Genomic DNA, 18971 nt, shown 5'->3' with positions numbered 1-18971 from the left:
CAATCATCAATTGTGAATAGTAATGAAAGTGTTGATTGTTTTGCATGTTATTTTCATTTTGGGAGGTGTCGGGCACAGAGCACGTTGGGTGGCAGGGTACCAAGCTTTCACTAATTTTTGGCTCACCGTAGGGGAGTCTATACAACACCGCAGTGTCCGTCGTCCGTCGTCGTCCGTCGTCGTCGTATCCTGTTTCAAAAACAGTGGCACGTTTCTTAACCGCTAAGCCTATGAACTTGTAACTTTGTACACAGGACTCCCTTGGTCAGATGACCTGTGACACTAAATTTCGGTCCGATCTGATTCTTAATTTGGCCACCAGGGGGCCGAATGTAGATATCTAAAAAGTGTGATATCTCGCTTATTAATAACTTGTTTGGAATGAAATTTTTGTGGTAGGTACTCATAGCAAGGGTACATCATATATCATACGGGTTTTTAATTTGACCTACTTTTCAAGGTCACAGAGGTCAAATAGCGTAAATTGGCTGTTTCAGTGTAACTATGGCACGTTTTTCAACCTCCACAGCTATGAACTTGAAACTTAGTACATATAACCCCCTATACCAGATAACCTCTGGTGCTGAATTTCGGTCTGATCTGATTCTCAACTTGGCCACCAGGGGGCCGAATGTGGATACCTAAAAAGTGTGATAATTCGCTTATCAATAACTTGTTTTCAATAAAACTTTCGTGGTGGGTACTAATAGCAAGGATACATCATATATCGTACGGGTTTTTAATTTGACCTACTTTTCAAGGTTGCAGAGGTCAAATGGCATAAATTGGCTGTTTCAGTGTAACTATGGCACGTTTCTCAACCGCCACAGCTATGAACTTGAAACTTGGTACATATAACCCCCTATATCAGATAACGTCTTGTGCTGAATATCGGTCCGATCTGATTCTCAATTTGGCCACCAGGGGGTCGAATGTGGATATCTAAAAAGTGTGATATCTCGCTTGATGACTTGTTTTCGATAAAACTTTTGTGGTAGGTACTCATAGCAAGGATACATCATATATCATATGGGTTTTTAATTTGACCTACTTGTCAAGGTCACAGAGGTCACAACGCAGACACAGATATGGCCGAAATTGCATGTTTCGTGTTTTTCGTGTTGTGGCAATCCAAAGGTCGTGAGTTCAAACCCCGGTCAAGGACGGCCAAAAATATTTTTTTTATTTTATTATTTTTTTTATCTTTTCACTTTTGTCTTTTCTGACTTGTACCTTACATTTTCTTGATTTTTTATTTATTTGGTGCCATATCATTAGGTGGCTATCTTGGAAATCATTTTTTGTCATTTTGTAGCCTATTGTTGTCACTAGAGTGATGAAATTGTTGGTGGATGTGTATACATATCACCCTGGTTTATCATTTGACCTATCAATCAGGGATCACTGAGGTCAAAGTTAAAAATTCACCATTGTCATCAAGTGGCACGTTCTTCACTATTATTTTGACCTAGACTGTACATGCAAGCTTGGTACCGCAAGTCTCGGATTCACCACTTGGCCAGGGCCAGTTCTGAACAGATCACAGATGCATGTGTGAATAAGGAGAGGCCTACATGATCATAGGAAAAAAGGCAGTTGTCTGATTTGTCATACCTTACAGAAATATTAGAACAGCTCATAGATCATTCCAAATTTAGGCCCCACAGGCCAAAGTGGCAGCTGCAAGTACCGCACATCAAATTATGCTTATGATTAACCCACCACAATCGGGTGGGAAACTTGTACCATGTGACCATTACTTCTTGGATTTTATTGAAAATTATTTCAAAGATGCCACTAAATTTGTGCACGAAAGGCGCCCTATAAGTATAGTTGGAGACCATACATAAATATGCTGTACTACTACTATTGTTTCAATTCAGTTAGGAGGAAAGGATTTCTATGTAGGGTCTGCTGTATTTAGGTTCTGCATCACTGAAACTGAAAAAAATACATATTTGAAAAATATCAGAGAATAATTTATTCAGTAAAGGCGCTCCATACATTGACCACTTCCTGTTTCTCATCTTGCAAGAGACTGCACATGTGCTTGATTTCAGGATTTTCAAAGTGTTATTAGTGCATTATTGGTAAGTTAAATGCAACATTTGGGACATGAGGTTTGATTAAAATGTACATTGGACCTACACTCATTGTATTTTCTAGTATTAGTAGGTCTGAGGTGTGTTTTTGGAAGTTTGGTCATGATGCTCGTGCTCAACTACATGCAATACACACAGCATGCATGCAATGATGCATGTCGTCTACACTACATTATTGTATAGGCCTACACATTGTTTGTTTACAAAACATGTACTGGTCGTGCTGGCCACTGTATACTAGTACATTGGGTCAATTGTACACAAAATGTACTGACTGTCCCTGCCATACCAGATTCTGCAGTCAACCCAGTTTGCAAAATTCAGCTGGCCACAACAAACTAGCAGAAAACTAGCATCTGTTCTTTTGTTCATTGTGCCTCTTAAAAGGTTTGTTGTGGATGGCGTGGCAGTGACTTCCTCCGGCTGGTGTGATGTTATCTCTTACAGCTAAGAAAGGTCGATCAAACGTTCTTGACACTTTCTGTCAGGCTGTGGTTGGGCTTATAATAATAGGCTCGATAATAATATGCTAGTACATGTATTTCATTTACTTTTTTAGGTTGTTGCTATTTCTATGAGTCATTGAGTGTATTGCTGATGCAGATCAAGCTTATTTAGGGCTACTGCGGTAAGTCTTACATCACCTGGTGTAATATGACGATGTTGTCGGAATATTGTCTGTGATATCGCCACCTTTATTGGGAATCAACGCCATGACGATATACAGTATACACACAGTGATAACTGAATATTACATTGATTAGTACGACATCGTCTGTGTATATGTATGATGTACATGACATAATAATTTTGTGCCCCGCCATGGCAAAACCAGTCGCATGGTGCACAGAAGATGACGTATGTTGTACATGACAACTGTTTTAGAAAACTTTTCTCTGTCTCTTTTCAAGATTGACACACTTAAGCAAGGTTGTGTGCTATTGACACCAAAGTGGTGGTGGGGTTGTTGGAGGTTTTGATAATGTAAGTACACTGACATAATTGGATCACCAAGTACGCATACTTTCAAGGCATTATTTTATCAATGTATCTATTAGGAATTGGTGGACACTTCGCGATGGTAGTTCAACCCATGGCTGAACTGAAAGTTTTGTGGTGTGATCTCCTATGGTAGAGGAAATTCCCTATTGATTTTAGGCCCAAACCAAAGTCCCAGATGTCCACCAGGCCACCAACTTGTTTTCTTTTTGACAGACCTGAAACGTATGTGGGTCATGACCTACATGTAGTGAAAGGGAGATTCTCTACTAGTTCCAGACCCTATTCAAAATCAAACATGGCCGCCACATGGCTACTATCTTTGCTTTTCAAAACCACTTTAGTGGACGTCAGGCCTTTGGACTCTGGTGTCCATGGAGCAAGGGCATGCATTGCGATTCGCCTGCTTTCACGTTGCAGGTAATTTGATAAACCTTTTGTTCTTTCCCAAAACTTTCTAATTTAACCTGTTTCTCCTTCTTGTTTCAGCTAACGCAGATTTGGCTTGCACTAGCCACGACGACCTTCCACTGCTGACAATTGACCAAGTGTCCTTTGTACGCCTGCCCTCCGAGTGATATTGGCTGTGCCTGCCATATAACTCTGGCATTGGTGTTTATTGCCTCTCACCAAGGCCCTCTCACATTGGTGAGAACATAGTTCAAGTGTCAGCGTACACTTGAACTTAATCGCAGGTGTCAGCGTGCACCTGTGCCTGCTGGGTAACTCTGGCATTGGTAACTGTGCAAGTGTTCATCACACTTGCGTTTGCCTCTAACCAAGGCCCTCTCACATTGGTGAGAACAAAGTTCAAGTGTCAGCGTGTACTTGAACTTAATCGCAGGTGTCAGCGTGCACCTGTGCCTGCCGGGTAACTCTGGCATAATTTTCCATTGATGAATTTTCATCTCGAGAATTCTCATTTGGAAAATTTTGCGTAACGCTGCTGGCACTTTCTGAAGTTGTCTGCCCTGCTTGAGACAGCGTGCAACTTTCCACAGGTTGCACAGTCCAGGCTCTCTCACGAGAACCCATAGCAGCACAGCAGGCTGCACGCCTGTTATATAAGCATAAGCAAACGAAGAACATAAGCATAAGCAAACAAACAACCAGCAAAGCAAACTATATAATCAGAAACAAAGAAAGCAAGCAAACCAGACCTACGAAGCAAAACCAAGTGAAGCGCTATCAAAGTTATGTGAAGAAGAAAAAGATACTTCTCAAGATTGACCAGCAGAACAGTCCATTAAAGCCTGAAGGAAAAAGGTTGATACTCATTTCCCATCGACTCCATTTTATAGGTGCATCTTGTAGGACCAGCTACTCTTCATCATCGTTCCGACTATTTTACTGTATCCACCGTCATTCTGTACTATGTCTTTGTTATAATATAAGTATATTTTTTCTTCATAAATAAACTCTTACTTGTATATTATAGTAGACTTTGGTTCCTATCTATAGATAGACAGAGACATAGCTACAAAGGAACTGTTCCTGTAATATTGTTCATCACCAAAAGTGCACAGCTAATTGTGACAATTTGGACAACCGGTCAAGACTCAATAAAATTCATCGGAAGGTCGAGTGTAACCCTCTGATTGTTCAGTTCTTCAATATATTTACTACCCGTACTGATAATATATTTCCTACTTCTACCTGCAACAACGTGTTACTCCTGTTGATATTGAACCTAAGATTGTGACGATCATATTGGCCACAGAAAGGGTACGACATTATTGTCGCTGATTATGACTATTGGGGATAGACCGATCAAGAGTGTGAAGTACAATACTTCTGAAAGACAAGTACATATGAACTGAATCAACTTCTTGAAATATTGCACTATCGAATTATTTAGGGAAAAAAAGCGTGTCGCGCTTGTAGTAAGTTGTGTCAATCGTATTGTGTAATTTAATCCGTGGAATAGATAAAAGTAAGCATGATATCTGTTGAACAATACCGTTCAGCTGTGGGCTGTTTCTATAGTAGAGCAACATCCAGCAAACATAAGGACATTGGTCAGTGTGGATGCACCAAAATCTTCATACCACACAGAGATAACTCTAAAGGCTACAGTCTGTCTGAACTGTATAGCTACAACATTAGGTTTGACGAAATTACCAAGAAAAACAATGACCAGGTAGAAAATGTAAGAGCGGCTGCCCATTACTCCTCATTACAAAGCACTTGTGAATACTATTTTTCATGCTGCCTGCTGGAACATCTACTTTTATGTCGTTCATATAACTTCGATAAATTGAAATTAAGTGGTGATGTAGAAAGTAATCCTGGACCAATGGATAATCCACAAATAAGTCGAGTTGTCCAAGGCCATTTCCACCAAGGAGATCACCACTTCTTCTCTACCGACTCAGTTGGTAAGCAATGTGTTGCAAATGCAGTGACCGCACTGATGTATTCACTTGTCATTTCACCTTTGCATTGGGCATCAAATGATTTGAATGACATCTTGATGAATGGCGACATGTTGTATAGGAGTTTCAACAGTATTAGTTACCTTGCAGTTGACGAATTGCCTCCATTAATCAAATGTTTCAATGAACATTTCAAATTGAAACGGCTTGGCTCGACAGTAAATGTGATTTTACATGAAACAACAGTGGAATTGCCAAACTTGTCCCTTCAAACTGCTGTTGATCACATCACAACTTGCACTGGAGCAATCTTGATTATTGGATACGATGCATTTGCAGTGATGTTTCATGAAAATGCTTATTATCTCTTTGACTCTCATAGCAGAGACAAGCATGGTAACCAAGTTCCTGATGGAACATCAGTATTGTTAAGCTTTGGTGATGACTCTCAACTTCAGTGTTATATAAACAAATACGCCAATGATTTGCATCAACTTATTTTTGAAGTGACTTTCTTCAAAGTTAGTATCCTCACACCAAAAGCCTTTCGATTAGCACTGAATAGACAACATGATCCACTCCATTTAAGCTTACCGGTACGCACCAGAAATATCACTGAACCTTCATCAACCACTGTTCCAAAAAAGATTAGAAAAAAAGATGAAAAAATTAACCATTCTGATGATAAGAAAATAACCCAACCAAATATTTTGAAGACACCTGCACATACAGCAATTTCAGAAAATGAATGCATGTCTGAGACAATAGTCTATCCGAATGACAGCACGACTCCCTCCATAAATGCTTCGCATAGTGCCACTTCAACCAAAGAAAGATTATCATCAAATTGTCAGAAACCACTGTTAGATCATCTTGCGACATATTTCATGGATCAGAACGAAAAACATGAAAGGAAGAAAGCGAAAATGAGGGCCTACATACGTCAGAAACGTACTAATCCAGATTATAAAGCCAAGGAAGTCAAAAGTAAGCAACTGGTTCGTGCTGATCCAGATTATAAAGCCAAGGAGGTCAAAAGTAAGCAACAAGTTCGTGCTGATCCAGATTATAAAGCCAAAGAGGTCAAAAGTAAGCGACGAGATCGTGCCGACCCAGACTATCGAATTAGGGAAAATGAAAGAGGAACATCAAGCAAACAGAAACTGCGAGCTGATCCAAACTATAAAGCCAAGGAGGTCAAAAGTAAGCGACGAGATCGTGCTGATCCAGATTATAAAGCCAAGGAGGTCAAAAATAAGCAGCGGGTTCGTGCTGATCCAGACTATAAAATTAGGGAAAATAAAAGAGGAACACCAAGCAAACGGAAACTGCGCACTGATCCAGATTATAAAATCAAAGAATTAAAAAGTAAGCAACATGTTCGGCAAAATCATGAAGTAAAAGTCAAAGAACGAAGAAACAAACAAAAAAGTCGTAGCGATCCAAGAATATATTCCATTGAACAAAATAATGATTTATCGAGAAAAAAGAAATACAGATGTGCTGAGGAATTCCAAGAAATTGAAAGAGAAAGAAAACGATTTAAGCGGTCAAGTGATCGAGAATATAGGCACCAAGAAATGCTATCCAATAGAATGCAGAAAAAGATATCTAGAGCAAACGCCAATTACCAGTCTGTAGAAAAAACATTACGACAAAAAAATGAGTATGGTTCCAACCTTGACAAATGCATAGACAAATTTCATCAAAAAATTAAAATTGGTCCCCTTTATGTTTGCACGTGTTGTCATCAAACGTGGTTTAAAGATTCTGTCATTGATATCAAAAGAGCTAGTGTATCAACGGCACAACAAGATTTGTTGGCACAATGTAAGACTGAATATATATCTGTTGACAACAAAGAATGGATCTGCCGAACTTGCCGAGATTCCGTCAGTAAAGGGAAAATCCCAAAATTGTCAATTGCAAACAATGTTGGCTTCAAAGTAAAAGACAAACCACAAGAACTGGAATTGTACCAGTTGGAAGAAAGACTTATATCATTACGCATTCCGTTCATGCAAATGAGAGAACTTCCAGTTGGTGGTCAGAAGATGGTGAGAGGCAATGTGGTCAATGTCCCAGTAGATGTGTCAAAAACAGTTAGGTCTCTACCTAGAAATTTATCCGATATGGAAACCGTGCCAGTAAAACTCAAAAGGCGAATGCAATACAAAACCAATGAATTTATTGAAAATATCAGACCTACTAAAGTACTTAACGCTCTGAAGTGGTTAAAAGACAATGGTCCTCTTTACAAAGATATCACTATCAATGACCACAACACTTGGAAGGAATCTTTACACCAGCAACACTCTGGAGCCATGTCAGAATTTGTTGACACAGCAGGATCAGAGCCTCGCCCAAGCACTTCACAGTTATTGAAACAGGATGAAGATGGTATTGTCAATTTTGAGATGATCACGGAAAACGGCAAAGATATATTTTTTAGTGCTGACCCAACAGCTTCTTCACCTGTGCCAAGCACGTCCCAACTGAAAAGAAACCGTCAAAATAGTACACCTCATTTTGACATTCACATTGCCTCAAATACAGAGGATAAAACTAATGATAATGACACCGATGATGATAGCGATCATTTCAGTGAAGTCGACGAAACAGAAAAAACATCTGGCAACATGGACACAATGCTCGATGCTCCGGAAGTTGCTGAACCTCAGGAATTCATATTTGCCCCTGGAGAAGGCCAAAGACCACTAAGCATATTTCAAGATAGTAATGCAGAATACCTTTCATTCCCAACAATATTTTGTGGAAATGGTAGATCTGAAAATGACATACCAGTGCACTATAGTGATATCAGCAAATATGAATTGAGATCCGTAGATCGCCGAGTTTCCCAGAATATTCCTAATCTTTTCTTTAAATTGAAGAAAATACAAATCAAACAAATATCTGATAAAGTGAAGTTAGCTGTACGGCGTTGCAAAAGCAAAGGAAAAGCTTACACAGCCGAAGATGTGTTAAACAGCAATGTTCGAGATAATATTGTTCGCTTGGATGAGGGCTATTATATATTCAGAACCATACGGAATTCCCCACCCTACCTCGAAAACAAGAAAAAAGAAGTTTTTGCTATGATACGACAACTCGGAATACCAACTCTGTTCATGTCTTTGTCAGCTGCTGATACAAGATGGTCACCACTCCTTAAGACACTCGGCTTGTTGATTGACAAAGTAGAATATACTGATGAACAAATAGAGCAGTTTAACTGGCAAACAAGAAGCCGACTGCTTAGTGCTGATCCTGTAACCTGTGCTAGATATTTCGATCATAGATTTCAGCAATTCATGAAAATTGTTTTGAAAGGACCACATTACCCACTGGGCGGTGAAATTAATGATAGCTTTTATAGGGTGGAATTTCAGAATAGAGGTAGTCCACATGTACATATTGCTCTATGGATAGAAGGTGCACCAAAGTATGGCTCAGCCTCTGAAGAAGAAGTTGTGAACTACATTGATTCTGTAATTAGCGTATCAGCAAATGTCAGTGAATCTGATAAACCATTCCTTGCATTGCAATATCACAAACATTCAAAGACATGCAGAAAAGGTAAGCATCCAGTGTGCAGATTTGGATATCCAATGCCACCAATGAGAAGGACAAGAATTCTGGAACAACTTGATCCAGATATCGATGAAGAACTTCTGAAAAAATACAAGGCAAATTTCACCAGAATTAATGAGACTTTGAATGAAATGGGTGACGGAAAAGATGTCGTCCTCACGTTTGATGAATTTCTTGCACAGTTAGACATGTCAGAAGATGAGTACATCAAAAGCATTCGGTCATCCCTAAAATGTCCAAAAGTATTCCTAAAAAGAGAACCTTCAGAAATCCGTATTAATCCATACATGAAGCACTTACTTGGTGCCTGGCAAGCTAACCATGACATTCAATTCATTCTTGATGGATATGCTGTGGCAGTCTACATCATTGCATACACCTGCAAATCCCAGAAAGGAATGAGTGCTCTTCTTGACACCGCATCCAAAGAAGCAAAGGCAGACAAGATGGAACTCCGACAAGCTGTTCGCCACATGGGAAACAAATTTCTCAATTCTGTTGAAACGGGAGCACAAGAGGCAGCATATCTTGTACTACAAATGCCAATGACGCGCTGTTCACGAGATGTGGTCTTCATAAATACCAATACCCCTGAGGAACGGCCATTTATATTAAAAGACCGAGACAAATTAGAGAAATTGTCACCACAATCAACTGATGTACAGACTCTTGGAAACATCGGCCTCTATGCTAAAAGACCATTTTGTCTTCGAAAATATTGCCTTGCTGATTATGTGGCATGCTTCACCATTACATATCCAAAAACTGAACATGATGATGATCTCTTTCAAGACAATGTAGATGATTACCCTTCTGATGATTCCAGTGAGCTTGATGACCAAATGACTTCAAAACATGTTCACAACATAGATGAGGACCATGATTTTAACGTAGAAAAATCCTACGTCACAAAGAGTGGCATGAAGATAACGAAGAGAAATAAACCTAAGGTCATCAGATATGTCAAATTCAATAAAGACAACGATTCTGAAGCTTATTATAGGGAGAGAATATTACTGTTTCACCCTTGGATGACATCTGAAAAAAACTTGCTGGGGGATTTTGAAACCTATGAACAGCATTACAACTACCTGAAAACAACTACACCTATTGAAGCCAAACGAAGACAGTATGAACAGAACATTGACGAGTTACAAGAGGCTATTGCCCAAGCAGAAGAAGGCGATATCATTGAGCAAGATGAAATTGATCACACTATCCAAAGTAGCGAATGCTTATTCTTTGACCCTGAGCGTGCAAATAATCAGAAGACTTATGACATTGGCCAAGACATTGGTATTTCTGTTCGTCCACCTGGTCAAGAAGTTGAATTGATTGGTAAAAGATTGCCAGATGATCAGTACAAAGATTTGCTTCGAACTTTGAACCATAAACAAAGAGAGTTCTTCACACATATCGTACAAAGATTGAAGACCAGTGATGATCAACTGTGTACTTTCCTAACAGGCGGGGCAGGAGTTGGCAAATCGCAAGTTGTTAAAGCCCTATATCAATTCATGCTAAGACACTTATGTTCCGAAGAAGGTCAGAATCCAGAGGATCTACGAATACAAATAATAGCCCCCAGTGGATATGCAGCATATGTTGTCGAAGGCTCTACAATACACTCAGCATTTAGTATACCATTCAAAAAGAATTTCAAAGCTGACTACATACCCCTGGTACAAGAAAAACGAAATACACTACGAGCTAAATATAGGCACTTAAAAGTCCTTATCATCGACGAGATATCTATGGTTGGCTGTGGTATGTTCTCCTTCATTCACCAGAGACTAACGGACATTTTAGACAACAAGAACCTATTTGGAGGAATACATGTCCTTGCCATTGGTGATATGTATCAACTGCAACCATGTTTTGACAGTTATGTGTTTGAAGATTCAAATGCAACGAATGCCTACTTGGCAGGTAATTTTTGGCAAGAATACTTCTTTGTGTACGAACTTGATCAAATAATGAGGCAACAAGGTGACATGACATTCGCCAACATCCTAAATAGATTAAGAACAGGAAAACAAACCCAAGATGACTTGACTCAATTAAAAAGTCGTATGATTACCCAAAATGATCCAAATTATCCTGAAGATGTACCTCACATATTCTTGCTTAATAGATTAGTCGATGCTCATAACAACAAACTTTTCGATAAAGCAACTATGACAAAAGTAACAATTGATGCTCATGATGTTCTCATAACAAATGTTTCGGAAAAACAAAAACAAAAGATATATGACAGCCTAAAAACAATAGACACGTACAAAGCCTCTGCAAACCTCCAAAGGACACTCAACATTGCTGTTTCCCTCACATATTCAACAACAATTAACTCCGATATAGAAGACGGCATAGTAAATGGCTCATCCTGCATTGTAAAATATATTGAATTTAAAGACATTGTTAAAAATCCGTCCATTATATGGGTTCAATTCGAAGAAACAAAGATTGGACAACAAAGAAGAGCAACCAATCGCTCCCTTTACTCAGACCACATCGACAAATCATGGACACCTATATTTGCTGTCAAACGTCAGTTCTTATGGGGAAAACATCATACCATTATGAGAAGTCAATTTCCCTTGAAACCCAGCAATGCAAGAACTGTCCACTCTGCACAAGGGGGCACATTCAAAAAGCTTGTGGTTAACATGAACACTAACCAAGTACTGCAAACAACACCAACAAATTTAATGAAACATTCACATTATGTTGCTTTAAGTCGAGTCCGATCCATCGATGATCTGTACATCCTTGACCTCAATGAAAGTGCCATTTCGCAATCAGCCAAAGTGATCAAGTACATGAGATTAATGAAGCAGAAAAACAAACTCTCCTTGTGCTACACACCTGTCTACCAGGGAAAAGAACTTGCCATTGTCTTCAATGATGCTACATCAGTGTATGATCATTTTGATGAGATTAAAAAAAATCAAACCATCACAACAGCGTCCGTCATTGCACTTGCAAATTCTCGGTTGAAACAATCTGATCACACTGAAACATATGCCTTACCAAATTTCAGACTTGTACGTAATGATCACCAACCGACAGACAATATCATGAGACCAATGCATGGACTGATGCTATACATAAAAAAAGACATTACTGTCTTGGAAACAACAACCGATCGAACAGACACTTTTGAAACAATCCTCCTGCACTTACAGCCTCCGCAATCTATCTCGTGTAAACAATACTATGTCCTTTTCATAAACGTGTATCCAAATTCCACTTGGTCAAAACTAATCAATAATTTCCATACTTGCCTTTTGCCCTACCAACAATTAGAGAGATTCTTCATCATTGGAAATTTCAATAACATTGACAAGCCAGTACTAGCTAATGATCCAGATTCAGCGAAAGCAAACAAGATAATGGTCAACATGTACCAGAACGACTTGGAAACCATCATGATGCAGAGATATCAATTTGAACAATATATTGGAGAACCAACCACAAAAGGTCTGCCAAAACATTCCAAAAGGGATGAACATCTGTTTACACAATCAGATAATGGTATGTTCACCGCCTATCAATCAAATGAAGAAACAAGCACGAAAAAAAAGAAAAAAGTTTACAAGTGTCCACATGCAGAATTAGATTTAGTGTTCACCAATCAATTGAATACCCAGTACATCCACTCACTGCACATAGCTGACCAGAGTTGGTCAAATCATCAAATAATACAAACTGCCCTGTCTTACCAGCCATCAAATCTACTGAAAATTGTCTACCACAATGCTAGATCTGTCTACGCACACTTTAGTGATTTAAAACCGGATCCAAACATAACCGCTGCATCTATTGTTGCATTAGCAGAAACACGTTTAAAACGATCTGATACCGACAAGAACTATTCTATCACTGATTTCCAGCTTGTGCGCAATGACCAAAATACTGCCAACCCTGTGCAAAGACCACCTCATGGTCTAATGATTTATGTGAAAAATGATATAAGAATAATGGAGAAACGATTTATTACCACCAGTAACTTCGAATCTATATCTCTTTGCATCCATCCAAAAGACTCCAACACAGTCATTCATGTCATTGCAATCTACACAGCACCAACTTGCACATTTCAAAACCTGGTCTATAGACTACAAGAGTGCCTCTCAACATATGAACCAACTGAAAGGTACCTCATCATGGGCGATTTCAACATGAAGTCAATAGCTAATACTGAAAACTACAATGCTAAATTAGAAACCTATATGTTGCAAGGATTTGATTTCACACAGCACATGACAAAAAACACCACAGATTTTGACTCAACGTTAGACCTAGTCTTCACCAACACTGCTTTATCACATGATATTGAACTTGTCGATGTCATTGACAATTATTGGTCTGATCATAAACTAATATATACCACCCTGTCCTATTACTAGCCATTCCATATATATGTATGAGTACGCCTACCAGGGTACCTATCACCTATTCACATATCGCACATAATTAACAGTACTAGATTGCTTTCTACGGTGAGCACAATGGCCCCTGGCCGTTTCATTTTATTTCAGCAGGTGAATTAAAGAGAAAAGTATCTGAATTACGAGCAAGAATATTAGCAAAGACTAAAAGTAATGGTTTTTGTTTGAATTGGGAGGGGGCTAAACAAAAAGAGAGGGGGGTAACATACGGGTTTGTTAAAGTAAGTTTTTTAGCTCAGCTGAGAAGCTGAGCTATTCATATGAGTAAATGGTAGAATGAATGTCCGTCTGTCTGTCTGTCTGTCTGTCTGTCTGTCTGTCTGTCTGTCTGTCTGTCTGTCTGTCTGTCTGTCTGTCTGTCTGTCTGTCCGTTAAACAGGCACGTTTCAAAACTATGGCGGATAGGCGATAGATTTTCCCTCTGAGGCGTTGAGACCCTTCAGGACTCCTGAATAGACCAAATGTGGGTCCGGCAGGATGAGGGGTTTGGCCACTAGGTGGCACCGAGCGAAATTTTCCAAAAACCTTTCCAGCAGCTGATTTCTCCTAATTCTTTAAGTTGGGGATCATGAATCAAATCTAATCTTATAGAGCAAAGCTTTCTCTTTCATTACCAATAGGCGTGGTTCATGAATTTCTCACCAGGTGGTGTTACTGGCGCAATTTAGTGAGCACCCCTCAAGAAGAGCATTTTAAATTTCGCGCGAGTTATCCTACGTGCAATCACACATGCAGCGAACGTCACGTGTCGGAGTCTGCGCAGTTCAGACGTAAGGAGACCATGCTATAGAACGGATCGCTTTTTGTCAATTCAGAGGTAAGTTCTCATTAAATTCACAATTTCATAGGCGATAATATTTGGCTGCTTGTGTTATTGCATGTTGATGACATTAGGGAAGGCTTTGATTGTTTAATTGGATGTGATTAATTTGAAATAGTTCGTCGACGATCGTTGAAAAACGATCTGCGAAATGCAGGAGTCGGTGATCGTCAACTGAACTGCGTAGTTACATTCCGGCTTTCAGGTAGTCAAAAACTCGGGTCCTGAGCTTCGTGCAGATCTGCAATAAAAATCTAGGGGGTGATGGGTCATAAGTTGAAGTATTCTCAGTTCCCAGAAGTGTCAGTTTTCATAGAAATCGCGGGTGAAATTGACTAGGCCGATCATGAGTCGGAATGCCTTTCACGGCATGCTTTCACGGGTCTCGATCAATAATTAATGCGACATACCTCGTTGAGCCATGAATGGCATTCCTTATTTGGTCACGCTTACTCATTCTTGAACGGAGACCCTTTTCCTGTTTTTGCTTCTGTTACATGTACGTTTAGGCGTTAGTGCGTATTTTCACATGAATAAATATGATATGGATGAAATCTGGACTGGACATCATAAGTTTTCCAACGATAAGTCCGTTCAGGCATGCATGGAGGTATAAATAGAAGTCTGAAAATAACTGGAACCGCCAAGCCAGTTCGTATGACCTCGTTTTCATTTCCCGCGTATCGGGTGATCAGAACGAGGCTTGAATGAAACATGGCGCCTAGCTGTCAATCATTCAGTGACGTCACTACTATGGAATTTACTACGAAAATTCATGAATGAAAGATCGCATGACTCACGTGATTCTCACATGATTTTCAATAATAACAAATTGAACTGCGCATGCTCGGGCACTGGGGGCGGAGCTACAAATCTGAACTCGAATAGGAAGTTGGAAGTTTGACTTTCTCGGGCGGTGAAAGTCGAAAAGTTGAATAAATCGCTCGGCGGTTTCAGTTCGCTTTGGTCACAGCAATGGAAATTGGTTTCTTGAGCACATAAGGCCATACCAATGAATTGTTATCGTTTCTTGTCACAATTAGTTACAATTCATAGTCATTGGTTTCTTGTTCTTACCATAGCTCAAAAGGCCATACCAGTGAATTTTTATTGTTTCTTGTCATAGTCAGTTACAATCCATAGTCCTTTGGTCACAGGAATGAATTTTGGTTTCTTGTCCCCACCAAATCGCATAAGGCCATACCAATGAATATTTTTATTGTTTCTTGTCACAGTCAGTTACAATCCATAGTTCTTTGGTCACAGCAATGGATGTTGATTTCTTGTCCCCACTTAAGAACATAAGGCAATACCAATGATTTTTTTTATTTATTGTTTCTTGTCACAGTCAGTTACAATCCATAGTCTTTTGGTCACAGCAATTGATATTGATTTCTTGTCGTAACCATAGCAAATAAGGCCATGGCAACGGATTTTTTTATTGTTTCTTGTCACAGTCAGTTACAATCCATAGTTCTTTGGTCAGAGCAATGGATGTTGGTTTATTGTCCCTACTAAAGAACATAATGTCCAATGAATTTTTTATTGTTTCCTGTCACAGTCAGTTACAATCCATAGTTCTTTGGTCACAGCAATGGATGTTGATTTCTTGTCCCCACTTAAGAACATAAGGCAATAGCAATGATTTTTTTTATTTATTGTTTCTTGTCACAGTCAGTTACAATCCATAGTCTTTTGGTCACAGCAATTGATATTGATTTCTTGTCGTAACCATAGCAAATAAGGCCATGGCAATGGATTTTTTTATTGTTTCTTGTCACAGTCAGTTACAATCCATAGTTCTTTGGTCAGAGCAATGGATGTTGGTTTATTGTCCCTACTAAAGAACATAATGTCCAATGAATTTTTATTTTGTTTCCTGTCACAGTCAGTTACAATCCATAGTCCTTAGGTCGTGTCGCTGCAGAAGCACATAAGGCCATACCAATGATTTTTTTATTGTTTCTCGTCACAGTGAGTTAGTTACAATTCATAGTCCTTCGCTCATTGGTTTCTTGTCCTTATCTTAGCACATAAGGCCATACCAATGATTTTTTTATTGTTTCTTGTCATAGTTAGTTACAATTCATAGTGCTTTGCTCATTGGTTTCTTGTCCCTACCAAAGCACATAAGGCCATACCAATGAAATTTTATTGTTTCTTGTCACAGTTAGTTATAATCTGTAGTCCTTTGCTCATTGGTGTTTTTTCCTTAGCACATAAGGCCATACCAATCAATTTTTTGTTGTTTCTTGTCACAGTCAGTTATAATCCATAGTCCTTGTTGCCATTTTGTTTAGAGTCAAGGCATGTGCACTGCTTTCCAGCACTATCGTCATTGATTTAATTTCTTTTGAAATAAATATCTCGGGCTACATGGTGTAGGTGTTTACCATTACCATGCACCCAAACTGTTCCACCGTGTGCTGTCTGTTTGTTAAGCCTAGGTGTGTAACCCTTTTAGTAAAGGAAACTGGTGGCTTCTCAATTAGCTAGACCCCCACCTACTCATCGGTCAGACTGGCCTCACACGTCAGCAGTTGAGTTTAAGGTCCAGTCTGCGAGACTAACCCATTCCTACCAACAGAAAACGGATGATTGGGCTAGTCTCTGCATGTGATACAATTTGCATGGATTCTTGTGTGGTGCTGAAAGGCTCCCTCTACAAGAGTAGGCTGCATCTGGTGGCATTTTGCTTAGGTTTGTTAATAGTTTCACTTAGGCAGAATAGATTCGGATAGGAGGCTTTGTTTTAAAATGTAACCCTTTTTATTAGTTGAGCAAACTGGTGCATTCTCCATCATCACACAGTAAAAGTTTTAGGTTTGTCACTCACTTGGTTCTCAAGCCTCAAGGCCATTGACCATTTCATTTCACATTTTATTATTTGCTTTTCTACTTTTAGGTTGTTAACAATACTAATACTGTAAAAGGCAATCTGTGAATTCAGTGAAGAAAGAAGTGCCACATAAAACTAATACCAAGAAATCCAGGTATGTATAGGATACAGTGTGGTTAATGAATTTTGCCTGGTGGTGCTACTGATCAGTTTAGTCACTAGTGTTCATGTTGTCGGGCAGAAGATTTCAGCTGGACATTACGCTCTGTGATTATCTGATTGCACATGCTGTCTCTGTTTCAATTATTTAGATGCTTCAAATCACTCCTAACAACATGCCTTAGCTATCGTACTATTCCAAAAACATTTTGTGCGCCCCCCCCCTTCTCAGGCTACGCTCTCCCTGTTGAGATTTGCCCTGAGCAAGTGTTTCCAGAGTTGGGAGGGTCTGTTTGATCCAGATGAGGACATGCCCATGGACCATTTTATTTCACTCTTTATTATGTGCTCTTCTATTTTTAGGTTGTTATAAATACTAACTGATACTGTAGTAGCCCAACTGTGAATTCAGTGAAGAAACGACAGCACAATACTAATACCAAGAAATCCAGGTATGTACCAGGCTCATTATACCAAATGAAATTAGTTTTTGGAATTTGGATTCGTTATTACTTATTATTTTTTTGGATGAGAATTTGCTTTGGAGTATATTGATGAGTATGCATGTTTTTGATGTGTTCACATGCATCAGGTGTGCAATTGGCATACTGAAATGTCATCCATTGACTGCAGGATGACAGGAGATCAGATGAAATAAATCCATAGAAATCCCCACAGAAGTGATCCATAGGCTGAAATAAACATTGCTGACTTAAAGTTTAACTATAAAACCCCCAGAAAATACAAATAATGATTTCACTGAGTTCTGGTTTCAATGACTGATGTTGAAAGAAACAAGTTGCCAAAAACATGACATGAATTATGGCCTGATGATAGCTGGAAATGTGATTTAGGGCCGTGAGCTCAAGAACAGGTGGCCTGACTGCATCGTCACCTTCTACATTTTGTCTCTAACATTTATAGAATTTCATTTTCAGGTGCTGCATTCATGAAGTGTAGAGTTTGAAGGGTGTCTGGTCATCATATTCGACTCCAGTTGCTTATCTTGCACTATTACGCGATAATCTTTCAATTAATTTTTGCTGTTAGTTGTTTCCATAACTATTGCCAAAAGCACATTACTACTACTGCCCAAAGGCGCATAGAATCTGCCGAAAGGCGCATAGAAACTGCCGAAAGGCGCATATCTACTGCCGAAAGGCGCATATCTACTGCCGAAAGGCGCATATCTACTGCCGAAAGGCGCATATCTACTGCCGAAAGGCGCATAGAAACTGCCGAAAGGCGCATAGAAACTGCCGAAAGGCGCATAGAAACTTCCGAAAGGCGGATAATTACTGCCAGAAGGCGCATATCTACTGCTGAAAGGCTCTTATCTACTGCCGAAAGGCGCATATCTACTGCCGAAAGACACATATCTACTGCCGAAAGGCGAATATCTACTGCCGATAGGCGCATATCTACTGCCGAAAGGCGCATATCTACTGCCAAAAAGCGCATATCAACTGCCGAAAGGCTCTTATCTACTGCTGAAAGGCGCATATCTACTGCCGAAAGGCGCATATCTACTGCTGAAAGGCTCTTATCTACTGCGGAAAGGCGCATATCTACTGCGGAAAGGCGCATATCTACTGCTGAAAGGCTCTTATCTACTGCCGAAAGGCGCATATC

General features: G+C 39.4%; 1 long non-coding RNA gene across 1 annotated transcript; it reads left to right on the top strand.

Moving 5' to 3' along the window:
* The first annotated feature begins 484 nt into the window (after positions 1 to 484).
* LOC135498251 (uncharacterized) lies at positions 485 to 3813 on the top strand. The gene is made up of 4 exons (XR_010449033.1): positions 485 to 2090; positions 2662 to 2730; positions 3014 to 3086; positions 3591 to 3813. It is a non-coding gene; the product is annotated as an uncharacterized LOC135498251 (long non-coding RNA).
* Positions 3814 to 18971: the final 15158 nt, after the last annotated feature.

Source organism: Lineus longissimus, chromosome 13 (assembly GCF_910592395.1).
Source record: "Lineus longissimus chromosome 13, tnLinLong1.2, whole genome shotgun sequence".
Classification (NCBI taxonomy): Eukaryota; Metazoa; Nemertea; class Pilidiophora; order Heteronemertea; family Lineidae; genus Lineus; species Lineus longissimus.
Note: the sequence above shows the minus strand (reverse complement) of the source record. Positions and strands in the feature narration are given on the sequence as shown.